The sequence below is a fragment of the Hibiscus syriacus genome, unplaced genomic scaffold (genome assembly GCF_006381635.1).
Source record: "Hibiscus syriacus cultivar Baekdansim isolate YM2019G1 unplaced genomic scaffold, ASM638163v2 tig00111207_pilon, whole genome shotgun sequence".
NCBI lineage: Eukaryota > Viridiplantae > Streptophyta > Magnoliopsida > Malvales > Malvaceae > Hibiscus > Hibiscus syriacus.
This window is the reverse complement of record NW_024063019.1, coordinates 1,693,226-1,711,004: the sequence shown is the minus strand read 5'-3', so window position 1 is coordinate 1,711,004 and position 17,779 is coordinate 1,693,226.

Genomic DNA, 17,779 nt, shown 5'->3' with positions numbered 1-17,779 from the left:
TTTCCTACAGGCAGCCAAATACCCAGAATGGGTAGCCAACATTGTTCCCGTACTAAAGAAAAATGGGAAAGTTCGAATGTGTGTGGATTACAGAGATCTCAACAAAGCTAGTCCGAAAGATAGCTTTCCATTACCCCACATAGACACATTGGTAGACAATACTGCAGGACACGCATGGTTTTCATTCATGGATGGCTTTTCAGGATATAATCAGATAAAAATGAATCCTGAAGACATGGAAAAACCGACATTTCTAACCATGTGGGGCACATTTTGCTATAAAGTGATGCCATTTGGATTGAAAAATGCAGGGGCAACGTATCAAAGAGCCATGGTAACTTTGTTTCATGACATGATGCACAAAGAGATTGAAGTATATGTAGATGACATGATTGCCAAATCCCGAACTGAAGAAGAACATATTCAAAATCTGAGAAAGCTTTTCCAAAGATTGAGGAAATATCAATTAAAACTCAACCCCGCTAAATGCACTTTTGGGGTAACTTCCGGGAAACTTTTAGGATTTGTGGTCAGCAAAAAAGGAATCGAGATTGATCCAGATAAAGTAAAAGCAATTCAAGATCTTCCACCACCCAATACAAAAAAAGAAGTTCGAGGCTTTTTGGGAAGATTAAATTATATATCTCGGTTCATTTCTCAATTAACTGACAAATGTGATCCAGTGTTCAAATTACTTCGAAAGAACAATCCTGAAGTCTGGAATGATGAATGTCAAGAAACTTTGGATATTATTAAGAAATATCTATCCAATGCCCCCATTTTAGTATCACCAATGCCTGATAGACCATTAATTCTCTACTTGACGGTCTTTGAAAATTCGATGGGATGTGTACTGGGACAACATGATGAATATGGAAGAAAAGAAAAAGCTATTTATTATCTGAGCAAGAAATTTATTGATTGTGAAATTCGATATCCACCAATACAAAAATTATGTTGTGCTTTGGTGTGGGCTACTCGAAGACTCAGACAATATATGTTATATCATACTACTTGGTGTATATCCAAACTTGATCCTTTGAAATTCTTAATGGAATCACCAGCTTTGACAGGCAGAATGGCTAGATGGCAAATGTTATTATCTGAGTTTGATATTGTATATGTCAACCAAAAAGCGATAAAAGGAAGTGTCATAGCTGATTTTCTGGCCAGTCGTGTATCAAATGATTATCAGCCTTTGAGTTTCAATTTTCCCGATGAAGATTTGTTGTGCATATCCATAAATGAAGAAGTCGGAACAAATGATACATCTGTATCTTGGAAGCTTTACTTTGACGGAGCATCCAACGCCTTGGGACAAGGAATTGGGGCAGTGTTAATTTCTCCAGAAAATATTTATTATCCCTTTACAAGTAGACTGGAGTTATTTTGCACCAATAACATGGCAGAATACGAAGCTTGTGTCATGGGATTGAAAGCAGCTATAGAAAGAAAAATCAAATGTCTCAAAATATATGGAGATTCATCGTTAGTGGTGTATCAATTACGAGGAGAATGGGAAACAAAAGATCCCAAATTGTTGGAATACCGAAATTTTACCCTCAAATTAGTGAAAGAATTTAAGAAAGTCACCTTCAATTATCTCCCTCGAGAAGAAAATCAAATGGCAGATGCTTTGGCTACATTAGCTGCTATGTTTCAGGCAACTAAGAAAGTTGATATGATGTCAATCAAAATGCAAGTATATGAAATTCCTGCACATTGTTATAGTGTGGAAGAAGAGGTAGATGGTAAACCATGGTATCATGATATCCTGCAATATATCAAAAATCAAAGTTATCCACAAAATGCATCTGAAATTGATAAAAGAACCTTGAGAAGAATGGTTGCTGGATATTTTCTTGATGGCGAGATTATGTATAGAAGAAGCAATGATCAAATTCTATTGAGATGTTTAAATACCAGCGAAGCCATAAGCATCATTGAAGAAGTACACAGTGGAATATGTGGAACACATGCAAATGGTCTTTCCATGGCCAGAAAAATAATGAGATATGGATACTATTGGGCTACCATGCACACAGATTGCATTGATTATGCAAGGAAATGTCATAAATGCCAGATATATGCAGACAAGATTCATGTACCCCCATCTCCTTTACACGTAATGACATCACCCTAGCCATTTTCTATGTGGGGAATAGATGTCATTGGTGCAATCACACCAAAAGCATCGAATGGACATTGTTTCATCCTTGTGGCAATTGATTATTTTACCAAATGGGTTGAAGCTGCTTCATATGCCAATATTAAGAGGTCTACAGTCTGCAAATTTATAAAGAAATAGATAGTTTGCCAGTATGGCCTACCAGAAAGGATCATTACAGATAATGCTCTGAACCTGAACAACAAAATGATGACCGAACTTTGTGCACAGTTTAAGATCAAACATGCAAATTCAGTGGCATATCGTCCAAAGATGAATGGGGCAGTTGAAGCGGTAAATAAGAACATCAAAAGAATTATTACAAAGACCACTGAAACTTACAAAGATTGGCATGAGAAGTTACCTTTTGCTTTATATGCATACCGAACTACTGTTCGAACATCTACTGGGGCAACACCTTTTTCTTTAGTCTACGGGATGGAAGCAGTCTTACCAATTGAAGTTGAGATTCCATTGCTTCGAATATTGAGAGAAACAAAATTGGATGAATCCGAATGGATCCAAGGTAGATTTGATCAATTGAACCTTATTGAGGAGAAAATATTGAAAGCTATTTGCCATGGACAGATGTATCAGAAACGGATGATGAAGTCTCATGAAAAAAAAGTACATCCAAGAGAATTCCAAGAGGGTGATCTAGTACTAAAAAAGATTTTGCCTATACATAAAGATTTCCGTGGGAAATGGATGCCTACTTGGGAAGGGCCATACGTTGTAAAAAAAGCCTTTTCCAGAGGAGCGTTGATCTTGGCAGAAATGGATGGAAAAATTCTGAGAAATCCAATAAACTCGGATTCTGTCAAGAAATATTATGCTTGAAGAAAAAAAAAGAAGAAAAAAGAAAAAAAGAAAGAAAAAAAAGAGAAAAGAAAAAAGAAAAAGAAAAAGGGGGTCAAGATGAAAACCCGCAAAGGGCATCTTGTAACCAAAGGAAGGATTTGAGTTGAAAACCTGAAAGGGCGGCTCAAATGCATGTTGATATTAGGCATCTGGCAATTGAACTATCTTAAGATTTTGACAGTTTGGGAGAAACTTCACATCTACAAGCATTTTGACAACGTTTGAGATCTTCCAGACAAAAGCTTACATCATTACTCTAAATTGTGTCAATTTGATTAATTTAGAAATACTTATGCTAATAATTTGTTGAGTCATTTGAATTTTTATCATTCTTGTGCTTGCCATAACTTTGAGTACAATTCTATCTATTTATTAATAAATTCCAAGTTCAATTTATTTGAGATTCAATTTATTTTCGAAAATTCAATTTATTCTTCTATGAATTAACATAATTTTGAAATAAGTTAAAGATTTCTGAATATCACTTTATGTTAATACTTTTAAAGGCATGGAATACAAAGTAAGCAAATCATCACCATCATAAAGCCATGAACAAGTCATTATTTACACTCTGGTTATATAGGGTAACATTGGTTACAGTATTCCAAAAGTTGAAAATGACAAATTTTACTGTCAACTAAACCGTTCCATGATTCGAAAAGAGTGGGATATATTGGAGCAGCAGAAGAGACAGTTTGTTGTAGCAATCATTGCAAGTAAATGCACCAACAAAAATCTTCAAGCCCATAAATGATGTTTATTTCTTCCAGTAAGGTTGTTACGCTGGATGTCACCGACAACAAGATCAAGACCGTTAAAACTACTCATCAATTGCTCCAAGCGATCATCATTCAGTTCTTGCACATATATTTTCAAAAGTATGCCAAGACAGTAAAAGGCAATCTCTACATCATTGATCCCAGAGAAAAGAGACAGGACTTTGATACCACCATGGAATATGTCTCTATACAGATCCTTGTATATGGTTTTTTAGGGAAACCTAGAAGCATTTCCACCTCATCAGATTCAAGTGGAACAAGTGCCATGTGCTCATAGCATCTTCTGGAAGTGTTCTTTGAGTTATCTGATCTGGTTTGATATGAACCCTGAAAACCAATCATTGAATTTAAAAGATGAATGTGCTCATAGCATCTTCTGGAAGTGTTCTTTGAGTTATCTGATCTGGTTTGATATAAACCCCGAAAACCAATCATTGGATTTGAAATATGAATGTGCTCATAGCATCTTCTGGAAGTGTTCTTTAAGTTATCTGATCTGGTTTGATATGAACCCCGAAAACCAATCATTGGATTTGAAATATGAATGTGCTCATAGCATCTTCTGGAAGTGTTCTTTGAGTTATCTGATCTGGTTTGATATGAACCTCGAAAACCAATCATTGGATTTGAAATATGAATGTGCTCATAGCATCTTCTAGAAGTGTTCTTTGAGTTATCTGATCTGGTTTGGTATGAAACCACAGAACCAATCATTGAATTTGAAAGATGAATGTGCTCATAGTATCTTCTAGAAGTGTTCTTTGAGTTATCTGATCTGGTTTGGTATGAAACCACAGAACCAATCATTGAATTTGAAAGATGAATGTGATCATAGTAGAAATAAGAAGACCCAATAGCATCTTCTGGAAGTGTTCTTTGAGTTATCTGATCTGGTTTGGTATGAAACCACAGAACCAATCATTGAATTTGAAAGATGAATGTGATCATAGTAGAAATAAGAAGACCCAATAGCATCTTCTGGAAGTGTTCTTTGAGTTATCTGATCTGGTTTGGTAGGAACCACAGAACCAATCATTGGAATTAAAAGATGAACTGTATGATCTTCTTTATTAAGAAGCTTCTTTTCAAGCTTCTTCTGCTTATTTCTTTCCCAAAAATCATAGCCTAAGTTTCGCCTATTCTTGTAATTGGGATCATTGCATAATGGCTTCCTACCTTTTACCGGAAGAAGTGCGTCAGCAGCATTAGCCATTTGAGCAGCACATATAAAATCTGTCAATTTTATAATTGATGAATCTGAACCACATCTCTTTATGGCTATTGAAGCCTCAGCCTCTGAGAATCCCATTTCTTTTCAAGTATAACAGTTTACTCTCCTCATCAGAATCAGAATTCAAGATTTTCTCGGTATTAAAAGAACTATCGATATCTGTGAAATCATCTTGAAAGATCACTTCATAGTCAGATGAGTTGTTATCAGAATCAACATGTTGCATGAGTGCGAGCTTTTCAAGAACCTATACTATTGAGTTTTATTCTCAAGTGGTTTGATGACATTATGCAAAACTTCAGGCATATCTACATCTACATTTATCAAAGATGATAGATTCTCTGATTTGAAGAAGAAAGATTTATTGGGTTTCTACAACTGAATAAATACTCAATTCACCAATCTGAAATCAAATAACTTAACATTCATGCATCATATTTAAGCATTTACAAAAATAGGTTCATTTTCATTCATTCTCATCCATGTTGAATTTTGACAGGAATTTCAAAGATTTTAGCAAAGATTCAAATCCATCATTTGATGGATCAGCTTTTCCAGTTTGAGTTCATAATGAGAAGAACTCATCTGAAGAAGGAAGAAGAAGTTCATAATGAGAAGAATTTGTTCAACCTTTTGTTTAAATTCATTATTTGATGGATTAGCATTGCCAGGTAGAGTTCATAATGAGAAGAACTCATCATCTAAAGAAGGAAGAAGAAGTTCATAATGAGAAGAACTTGTTCAACTTTTTGCTTGAATTCATCATTCAATGGACCAGCATTACCAGTTCGAGTTCAAAATAAGAAGAACTCATCTGAAGAAGGAAGAAGAAGTTCATAATGAGAAGAATTTGTTCAACCTTTTGTTTAAATTCATTATTTGATGGATTAACATTGCCAGGTAGAGTTCATAATGAGAAGAACTCATCATCTGAAGAAGGAATAAGAAATTCATAATGAGAAAAATTTGTTCAACCTTTTGCTCAAATCCATCACTTGATGGATCAGCTTTTCCAGTTCGAGTTCATAATGAGAAGAACTCATCTGAAGAAGGAAGAAGAAGTTCATAATGAGAAGAATTTGTTCAACCTTTTGTTTAAATTCATTATTTGATGGATTAACATTGCCAGGTAGAGTTCATAATGAGAAGAACTCATCATCTAAAGAAGGAAGAAGAAGTTCATAATGAGAAGAACTTGTTCAACTTTTTGCTTGAATTCATCATTCAATGGACCAGCATTACCAGTTCAAGTTCATAATAAGAAGAACTCATCTGAAGAAGGAAGAAGAAGTTCATAATGAGAAGAATTTGTTCAACCTTTTGTTTAAATTCATTATTTGATGGATTAACATTGCCAGGTAGAGTTCATAATGAGAAGAACTCATCATCTGAAGAAGGAAGAAGAAATTCATAATGAGAAGAATTTGTGCAACCTTTTGCTCAAATCCATCACTTGATGGATCAGCTTTTCCAGTTTGAGTTCATAATGAGAAGAACTCATCTGAAGAAGGAAGAAGAAGTTCATAATGAGAAGAATTTGTTCAACTTTTTGCTCAAATCCATCACTTGATGGATCAGTTTTTTTTTTTAGAGAAGTTCATAATGAGAAGAACTCATCTCAAGAAGAAAAAGTTCACAATGAGAAGAGCTTATTCAACCTTTTGCATAATTCTATCACAGAAGCAGATAGATTAGCATCAACCTTTCCAGAGAAAGTTCATAATGAGAAGAACTCATCTGAAGAAGAAAGAAGAAGTTCATAATAAGAAGAGCTTATTCAACCTTTTGAATGACTCTATCACAGAAGGACATAGGTCAACATCATCCCCAGCGGAGTCGCCAAGCTGTCGTAACCGATTTTTGTCCGGGCACGAAATATTTATTTGGCGAGAAAATTGATGTGAATAAATGGTTTTGAAAATAATTTGGGAGTCGCCATCGGCCTTTTGGGTCAGGTAGGTCGAATACCCAAAAATTATCTTTTAACAGAGTTTTTTAAGAAAACATCAGTTAAAAGATGAACTGATCTACGTTTATAACCAAAAATTCTTTCTTTTTAATAATAAAAAGGAATTCATGGTCGGTTACGTTTAGGGAAGGATTAGCACCCCTACAACGCCCAAAATTGGTACTTTTTAATTATAAATTGTCTCTATTATTAGAAATTTAAAAATTCAAAATATATTTAATTTATAATCTTATTATTTCAAAATTATAATTATGAGAAAAAAAATAATTTATATATATTTATAAATAAAATATTTATTTATTTAGAAATATCAGAAAATGACTTCTAGGTGCCTTAAGACAGCTCTTTTCTTCGATATTAATTAATATAATAATTTAAATAAAATTAAATTATAATTTTTTATAATATTTAATTTTAAAATACCAGAATAGGACATCCAGTTGTATTAAGACTGCCCTTTTCTTCGATATTGAAAAATAAATATTAAAATAATTTATGGAAAAAAATATAAATTATTATTTATTATATATATATTTATATGACTACATAATAATAATAAAAATAATATTTAAATATAAACAAGTACAATTAAAACATAAATAATCAATGATAAAAATAAAATTAGAACTATATATTTAAAAGCAGTAAAACTTTATGAAAATATTTAAAATTAGTGACTAAATTATAATCTAATAAAATTAAATACCTAATTCGTAATTATTTAAAATTACAAGGATTAAACATGCTATTTTCCTTATTTATTAATTTGGTGACTAAAATAAAACTATATAAAATTCGAATATCATATTAAAATAAATTAAAAATATATACTCGGGATTCAAATATTAATTATTAAAATTAAAGGTCTAAATATGATATTTATCCTACATATATTATTTTAATATAAAGGATTAAAATAAATAAAACTAAAATTAAAGAACCGAATTAAAAGGATTATAAATTGATTTAGTGATTAAAATGTAAAGTTTACAAACTAGGATGGCTGCGGAAAGGATTTAACTTTTATTTAATTACAAATAAACTCCTCCCCAAAACGGCGTCGTTTAGGAGGGCTATTTAAACCCATAACCGGCTGGCCCGAAGGGCCAGCTCTCATTTCTCTCATTTACTCTCTCTCTCTTCTCTGAGAGAATTTAGAATTCTCTCGCTTCTCTCTAAAACAGAGAGAAGCACACCGGCCGACAGCCGTTCGCCGGCGTTGACCTCGCCGCCAGCCACCGCATCCGATGGCCGGGAAAAAAAAATTTACACCTAAAGATAGATCGGACCATCCTATTGATGGTTCCGATGATCGTTTCCCTTAAAACATTCCTGATCAGAGCAAATCTACAAAAATACCTTCGGTTTTCGAATGTTTCCGATGACGTGTGAGGGCTTCGGTGATGTTGCAGTATCTCTTCGTCTTCTCCTTGCTTATTTTTGGGTTTGTGGTTGCTGGTTGTTGTGAGTTGGTCTCTATTTTTGTATTTTTGCTCTCGGGTTTGTTTCTCTGTGGCTGTTGTGGTTGCTCTTTTTTTTTGTTCTCCGTTCTTCCTCTTTTCTCCTTTCTTGGCAGGGGGCTCGATGGCTTTTATAGCCACCACCGGTGATGGCTTCGGACCGGTCCAAAAGGGGTTCTTTGGTGAGTCACCGGACTTCCAGTGGTGACTCACCATTTGGGGGAGACGTGTGCGGTTGGAGTGGCTCTTCTAGAAGCCTTCGACGAGACGTGGCAGCGGTGGAGATGGTGGGAACAGCTGCGGCGACCGCGTGGTCCCTAGGGTATCATCACCCTAGGGTTTGTGCTGGATGCGTGGGGGCCGTTGGATCTCTCAGATCCAACGGATGTGATGCTGAGGCGGCTGGATGATGATATGAAAACCCTAAATTGGTTTTAGGGTTTCCTGATGGGTTTGGGCCAGTTGGGTCCTTTGTAACTGGGCCGGTCCAATCTGATTTTGGGCCTGTAATAATATTTATTAATAATAATAATAAAATAATAATAATAATAGTAATAATATAAATAATATTTAAATGAAAAAATGAGTATCTTCAAAGTCTATATTTTAAATTTATCCTAGAACCAAAAAATCTAAAAAATAGGCCTATAATAAGAATGCAACATTTTATCATTCGTAATTAAATAAAATTCAATATTAATATTAACTAAAAAAAGTAAATTAAAATATTATGTTTAATAAAAATATGAATTAATAAAATGGTGACATGTCATTCACAACTCCTCTCTACCACAATTCTCTTTTTTTCATTATTCAGTTTTTTTCAACATTAACACTTATCAAAAGCCATCATGTCATTTATATATAAATAAACCATATATTATTATTAATATTATTATTATTATTTTGTTTACATCATTTTGCAGGCCCAACAACCACTCAAAGGCTCGAAATACAAATCCCTGAGCCCATATTACAATTAAAGCCCAACTAGACTTGGAGCCCATATCCGACCCGACCCAGAAACCAACCGACCCGACCCGGTTCAAATCACCACCAGCAACGCCCATCATGCCGTGATCAAGTCACCATTCCCTGCCAGTCACCATACCTCGTGCCATACCTCTCTGTCACCAACAAGGTTGCCCTCTCCTCCAACTGATATCATCACCGAACGGGTCAAGCAAGGGAGGAAACAAAACTTTTTTCTGTTTGATATTTTCTGTAAGGGTATATAACCCCAAAAAACAAACAATGTAAAAACAATTTACTCAACAATCAAAATACATAACCTAAATTCTAAAAGGTATTCTCTTTTTTCATTTTGAGTTTATTTTGGTTAAATTTTTAGCATGTAGCAAAACCGAATCTCTTTCACCCTTTTCTTATTTCTTATTTGTTTCGAAACCTTGATTTTTCTTCTAAGTTTTGCTCTTCGGTTCCTTATTGTTGTGAATGAAATGGTTTATATCCTAAAAATATTTAGTATTGCTTTTCTGTATTATTTTTTATTCGAATGGAAAGAGAAATCTAAAAAATTTTGTTATTGCTTCTCTACGTAAAAAAAAAAAGATAAGGGGTTAGTAACTTACCTTGTTGCCGTTGGGTTCGTCAGAGAAATAGGGTCGCCGGGGAGAGGGTACACTCGTAGGTTTATTTCAAGTCAAAGGACCACCGGGCATGGTGGTCGGTCTTTGGCTGGGCTCTCGCACTGACTGTGGTGTTTCCACTCCGTGTAGGTCTCGGCCGGTGTAGAATGGCCACCCATGTAGGGTGGCCAAGGCGACGAAGGCTCCGATTCTTTGGGGGTCGGCCGCCGTGGGTTATTGAGTGAAGAGGAGATGGAGAGTTGAGAAATCCCGGGCAGAATGGAGATTGGGGGAGGGGATAAGTTTCTTATTTTAGTTTTTGGGTAAATCACGCTAAGGTCCCCATACCTTTAGCGTGCTTTTACATTTAGGTCTCTATATAGTGGGTATATTACGGATAGGTCCTCTAACGTTAGAAATCCCATGATATTTTGGTCACTAATTTAAGGGTAAACCACTGTATGAGTCCTTTTCTTTAGTATAAGTAGCACTTTGGGCAAATATTTGAGGGAAAATATCTCTTAGATCCCTGTTGTTTCGACCGTATTTTACGTTTAGATCACTAGATTGGCCTTTTGTTGTTTATTTCGATTTAGGCTACATATTATGTTTTATTTTATTTTGGTCATTCCTATGTTTTAATTTATTTTATTTTATTTATGACACTTTATTTGCATTTATTTTAATTTAGTCACCATTTCCTCATTTATTTTATCATTTGATTCTGATCCTATTTTTACATTTGTTTCGATTTAGTCACTTTTTACTCTTGAATATGTTATGGGTAATTATTTGGTTTTGAGCCTGGGTTTGTGATTTATTTCATTTCGGTTACTCTTTATTTGCCTTGGAGATTGTTTTATACTTTATGTTTTAGGTTCCTGATCAGCATTATGTTCATTTTAGTCACCGTATTTAGTGTTTTAAAGCTTGGGGTTTATTTCCCATTAGGTCCTTAATATTCTGTTTTGTTAATAATTGAATCAATATATAATTTGATGTTTATTTCTTTCCTTTTTACCCATGAATGTATATTTATATTTGTATGTATACATTATATCATATTATATGTGTGTAGATATACTTATTTAATATTTCTTAACCGATATTTATATATTATCAGTGTTTATTTTATTTTTGATCTTATTTAATTATTTCATTTTATAAAACATCCAATTGTCAATATTTTTTTATATATCTTGTACATAATGTTAATATTTTTAAATATTTCACTCTAACATTTTCAAGAACAAAGATTTGTAGAATGGGCATGGAAAACATTACTTGATCGGAGTGGTGCGATACGATACGACATTCGAACAAAATGTGTACTTAAAGTAAATCAATTTTGTTTTGCTAATTAAGTAATTTTGTATTTTAAGTTTAACAATGAAATGTATGTTTCTCTAAATAGCAATTTATTTTAGTTGTATGCAAAACGCCAATTTTTTAATTTATATTCGATTCGTGCTTTTAATTCAATGAGGAGGGAATATTTTTGTACTGATAAGAAATAAGCGAGTTAGCTTTCTTAATGGAAGATTGTTAATTTCGATATTTCTTTTCGAGTTAAAGAATTTTCCCTAATAATAAATAATTTGAAGCAACTTAATAAATTGATCACACTTTAACTTTATATTCGATTTATAATTCTACTATTACGACAATATGTAAGCGATTTAAGTATCAAATCTGAGCGCTGTGGGGGTGCTAATCATTCTCCACGCGTAGCCGATTTCCTGACCCATTACGTCGAATCTTTGTAATCGCATACTAATTTTTTGTCTAAAAAATAATTTTTCTTAAAATTATTTTTAAAAGACGTTTTTAGGTATTCGACCTACCTAACTCAAAGGTTAATAATGACTCTAATTCAAAATTTTCAAATTAATTCAAAATCGTCAAATTTTCAAATAAAAAGTAATAGTTGTTTTTTAAATAATATTTCATTGTTTTCTAAAAGAAATGGTTATGACAATGTCAACTTAAATTTTAAATATTTTTTTACCGTCGAATCTAACCCAAAACAATTAAAATTTTAAAATGTTGTAGTAAAACCCCTAAAAACGTCTGTAGAAAACTAAAATACTTATTATTATGGTGACGGTAATTATATTTAACTTTTAAAAATATTTTTTTAATATTAAGTTATTTAAGTTAATTCAAAATTTTTGTTTAATTATTTAAAAAGTTTGTTTAAATTTAAAGTTTGAGTCAAATTTAAATTTATAAAATTATAACAATTTGTAAAAATTAAAATTAAAATAATACTATTTTAGTTTTTAGTTAAGTAATTTAATTATTTTTTGATTTGGTGCTTGATTTTCTTGTTTCTTTAAGTCCTTCTAACTTTTAAATCCTTCTAACTTTTAAATCCAATTTTAACTAAACTTGGTCCACATGCTCTCAACTATAGTACAACAACAACAACAAAACCCAATTCCCATATGTATGGGGTAAGGGGGAGGTAGGGTAGTAGGCTGCCCCCAACGCCAGGTTGAGAGTAGCTTCCGTGGAAGACCTCCGGCAGTCAGAAAATTAAAAATATAGATAAAATTCAATGCATATATAAATAAATACATAAATACATAGCTAAACAGTATTCATATGCAGTCATTAAAATCATATGTGCGTCTGTAACGGGAATTAATCCCTGCATAATAATCCCTGCGAAAGAATCTCTGCATATAGACAGAAACATAAGACCCGGCTAAATTTAAAAGAGGAAACATGAGGAGAATGATACACAGAAGTCAACGATAGCAGGCCCAGTTCTAATCCTTCATAAATACCAATAACATAAACGTATAAAAAGTAGAAGTCATGGAAAATACTACAAAGACATTAAAAGAAGACAGAGATGATACACCCTATAGATGTGACCCACACTACTCGACTACCCTAGTCTTTAGCCTCCATATTTTCCTATAAGAGGTCATGTCTTCGGTAAGGGCTAAATCCCTCAAATCAGATCTCAAGCAGTCTTCCCACTTCTGCCTTGGTCGTCTTTTCCTTCTGGCACCGTCGACTGTAATCGCCTAACGACATGTCCAAACCACCGTAGTCTTCCCTCCCTCAATTTTTCGGAAACAGACACCACCCCCAAGGACATCCTAATCGCAGAGTTTGTCGTCATATCCCACAGAGTCCTACCACATGTCCATCGAAGCATTCTCATTTCTACGGCCTCAATCCTCCTTACGTGATCCTTCTTGGTTGCCCAACATTCTGATCCATACAACAGCGCTGGTCTTATTGCCATTCTATAAAACTTTCCCTTAAGTTTTAGAGGCACCTTCTTGTCACACAGAACTCCAGTAGCGGCCCTCCACTTTAGCCATCCTGCCTTTATACGGTGTGTAACGTCATCATCTACACCCCCATCTTTATGTATCATAGACCCTAGGTACTTGAAACAATCCTTTGAGGGGAGACGTGTCCTTCTATGCATACTTCTACATCTTCATCGTTTTGGTTCCCATTGAAGTTTGAACATAAATACTTTGTCTTTTCAATATTGATCCTTAAACCTTTTTCTTCCAAAGCAGTCTTCCAGGTAGCCAGTCTACTATTCAACTCAGATTTTGTTTCAGCAACTAGGACAATGTCGTCAGCGAAAAGCATACACCATGGTACACCGTCTGGTGTCGCACAGTAGATGTCGTCCGTAATCAAGGCGAAGATGTAAGGGCTAAGAGCCGACCCCTGGTGGAGTCCGATTTCCACCGGGAATGCCTCGGTGTCACCAACTGTAGTCCTGACGTAAGTAGTAGATCTACAGTACATATCACGAATCGCCCGGATATAAGCAGTTGGGATCTGTCTCGTTTCCAAAGTCTTCCAGATCGTATCGCGGGGAACACTATCATAAGCCTTCTCAAGGTCAATGAACGCCATGTGAAGATCTCTAGACTTTTCCCTATATTTCTCCATAAGCCGTCGAAGTAGATGAATCGCCTCCGTGGTAGACCTGCCTGGCATAAAGCCAAATTGGTTTTCCGAAACCCTAGTAACTTGTCTCAACCTAGCCTCTATCACCCTTTCCCATAGCTTCATGGTATGGCTTGAGTAGTTTAATACCTCTTTATTACAACAAATTTTCTCTATATCCCTCAACTTTGTTTTAATATCCTTACTTCTTCAATTCCTCTTTAATTTTAAGTTTATTTCGACCAAATTCGAACCACATGTTCTTCTAACAATTTATAATACCAATGTAACTTCAATTCATCGTTTTGACACTAAATTTTTTTATTTTTCAATTTAATCCCTTAACTTTTTATTTTCTCAATTTGATCCTCTAGATACAATTCTTAGCAAATTCTTTCTTCCCATTAATTTAGTCACTCCTTTATATTATTGTTAATACTTATTCTTCAAAGCCCCTTCATTCATAAATAATATTTTAAATATTTTATTTATTAAATAACATTACAAATCTTACTGTTTTTTTAAAATAACCTCTTTAAAAAAACCCTTCATACTCGATCGATCCGAAGCTCGATCGTGATAATGGAAGGGAAAAAGAGTGCCATTTATTTTATTAACCATCATCATAGCAAAAAGATCTATCCTTTGTCCGATCCAAAACGAACCGCCTTACAATAACTTTGGCTCAATCACGTAACCCAAAGACAATAGAAAAGCCTAACAACATAAATCATAGAAAACGAAACCTGCAATCAACAAGAGGAGCACCAAGACCATCTACCCAAGATCCCTACAAACGCCCGCTGGACCAACATATGCGTCACTAGGGACAACCACTCCACGAAGCTTTGCATTTTCAATAACTCCATATGGTGGACGACTGCAGCGAGACAGCCCAGAAAAGAAGGAAAAAAATGAAGCAGTTGCAGTATCACCAAACTACATAAACCACCCGAGTATGACTGAAGCAGACTAAAAACAACTCAGCAGAAACAACCACAAGCATCAAGGACAACCAAAGTAGATTTATAATGTAACCATAAACACAAAAATACTTGCAACTAAGCACCCAGTAACCCAAAAAAGATTTCAAGCTCGAAGCCCCCAAACAATTGGTTCAACCTGTGCGACCATACAAAGACTCTCGCAATTCCTGCACCAGAAAGACTGCCCAATAACCATTCCAACAACGACCCTTATTAGAGCAAACCACAGAGAAATTACTTTTTTAAAATTACGGGATCAATCAGAACCAAGCAGGATCCGCAATAAAGTTGTTCATGGATATAATCTTATCAGACCAATTTCACTTACACCACCAAGCAATCCTGGCAATGAAGATGTCGAACATTTAATTCTCATCGACTATTTCGTTGAAGACCACCTTGTTACGAAACAACCAAATTGACCAAGCTAGGCCATGGAGAGCCACTAACCACAGAAGAAGAGAGGCAACTCGAATAGGGCAGTTTACCCACGAATACACAAAAGATTTAAGCTCACTAGGCATAACTAGATGAACATTCTAGATTTTACAGCACCAGAGCCAAAGCCTCCATGACACCGAGCAGTGGCAAAACAAATGAGCGACAGTGTCTGCATCAACTTTGCAACATTGCATAGAGGACATAGAATTTGATTGGACGATATAATGCCTCCGGCAATCTTTCAAGCACCAGCCTCCAAGTAAAAAACTGGAATTTAGGGGGGATAAACTTTAACTAAACGACCTCCCAAACTTTATCCTAAACCGAATAAATATAGGCAAATAGTTCACAATACTGTTTCGGATTGTAGATCCCTTTCGAATTAGCCTGCGACCTGAGGCTATCATGAACTGTCTCTTGATCAAAACGCGATTCAGCAGACCAATGAAACTATCTCAAAAACTTTTTTTCCTATTGAATAAGCGCCTCCTTAAAGGTATCGACCACTGCCATAAACCAGTGGTAACAATCCCAAACTCACAGACTTTCCCGTCTTTCTTTGTAGCCAAGTTGAGGATTTGGGGAAAGAGATCTTTAAGTGGAGAGTTCCCGGTCCATAAGTCAGTCCAGAAGTCTATGTATTTTCCATCACCCAATACAGTACAAAGATTATTTGCAAATACTTCATCAATCGTCGTTAGGATTGGTTTAACAATCGACTTCCACACCCATGACATTCGTCTACCCACACAGCCTTCCACATCAGTGAGTTTGGAGATTGATTACTCTTTGCACAAATAACTTTCCCACAGACAATCTCGCTCCCGAAGTGCCATATCCACTTGTTGAGGAGAGCTCGGTTCTTTACCCTTAAGTCGAGAAGGCCTAAACATGCCCCCGATACCGGTTTGCACAAAACTTCCAACTTAACCCAATAAATGATATATGATTAAGTGATAAAATTATATATATATATATATATATATATATATATATATATATATATATAAAGAAAAAGTATACGAAGAAATATATGTGTTTATTGTATATGATTAAAAACATTTGAAATGGAATCGATCAGTACTATAAATATTTAAATAATTATATTTAAATTTGAAAATAAACTCGAACAAATATTTTCGATTCGATTTGAAATTCTTTAATGAAGTTTAAATGATAAACTAATACTTACAAACTCAATCAACTTAAATTGTTTTCACTCGACACAACTTGAACAAATGGTCACTACTACTAACTACTGCCCTTCCTCTTCTTTGATCATCCATCATTATTAACGTAGTTACCACCATTTATGTTCTACTATATTAGCATAACAAGGGCCAAAATCAAAAACCAAAAAAAAAAAAAAAAAACTTTAAATTTCTTGTGATTTCAGTTTCCAAGTTCTATTCTATCCGCATGATGGATCCATTGATTATTTCAAGAAGGGAATAACAATTGAAAATTAAGCCAAAATAACAATTGGGTTGGTGACTGTTTCAGTGTAGGTGGCGACAACACAAATGAAATTTGCTGCAGTTACTCAAATGGGTAAAAAGACCCCAAACTTACTGCAGTTGTTGAAATTTTGTGGCAGTTGGTGGTGGAACTTAACTGGAGTTTAGGTTCACATAGTTATTTATAAAGTTAAGGGTTAATGCTAGGGAGGGAGACGATTAATTAACATTAAAGTGGAAGTCATTATCTTTTTCAACTATACAAATTTAAGGATATTAAACTCTTTTTGAAGTGCTTGGCAAAATTTAAGGATATTATACTTCTGATATCTTACTCCATTGAAGCCCTTCCCATGGTGAAAATCTTCTTTTGCAGCTAAATATTCTAAACAAGACAGTTAGTTTGAAGTGTCAAAACAGGAACTAGTTTAACATAGTGGTTTGAACAAGTGAAGAATCTTGGTGAAGAGGCTGTAAAATGCTTTTGGGTGAACTCATTTGTATCCCATGGCATTCTTGTGTTTCCATGTACTCGGTAATTCTTTTCCTTATTGGTTGTATGTTAATGAAAGGGGATTTTCTTGTCCATCATCTATTTCTTCACATGCTAGTTAACTGAATTTCTTTATCCATATTGTATGTGAACTTTCTTTTTTGGATTAGTAGTACAGTGGAAGGGACTTTATTATCTCTGATATACGTTCCTTCTTCTTCTGGTTTCTCTTGCTCCCTCAATACCTGGTGTAATACTAGAAATAGAATAGTCCATTGCTGTTAGATGCTTGTTTAAATTAAGTGACAAGCCAATCCGTTGGGCGTTTGATAGATTTTTTTCCCTTTTCCTTTTTTCTACTCCAAGAAGAACCTAAATAAAATGAGATGTCTGTATCTCTTTGCTTCAAAATATTA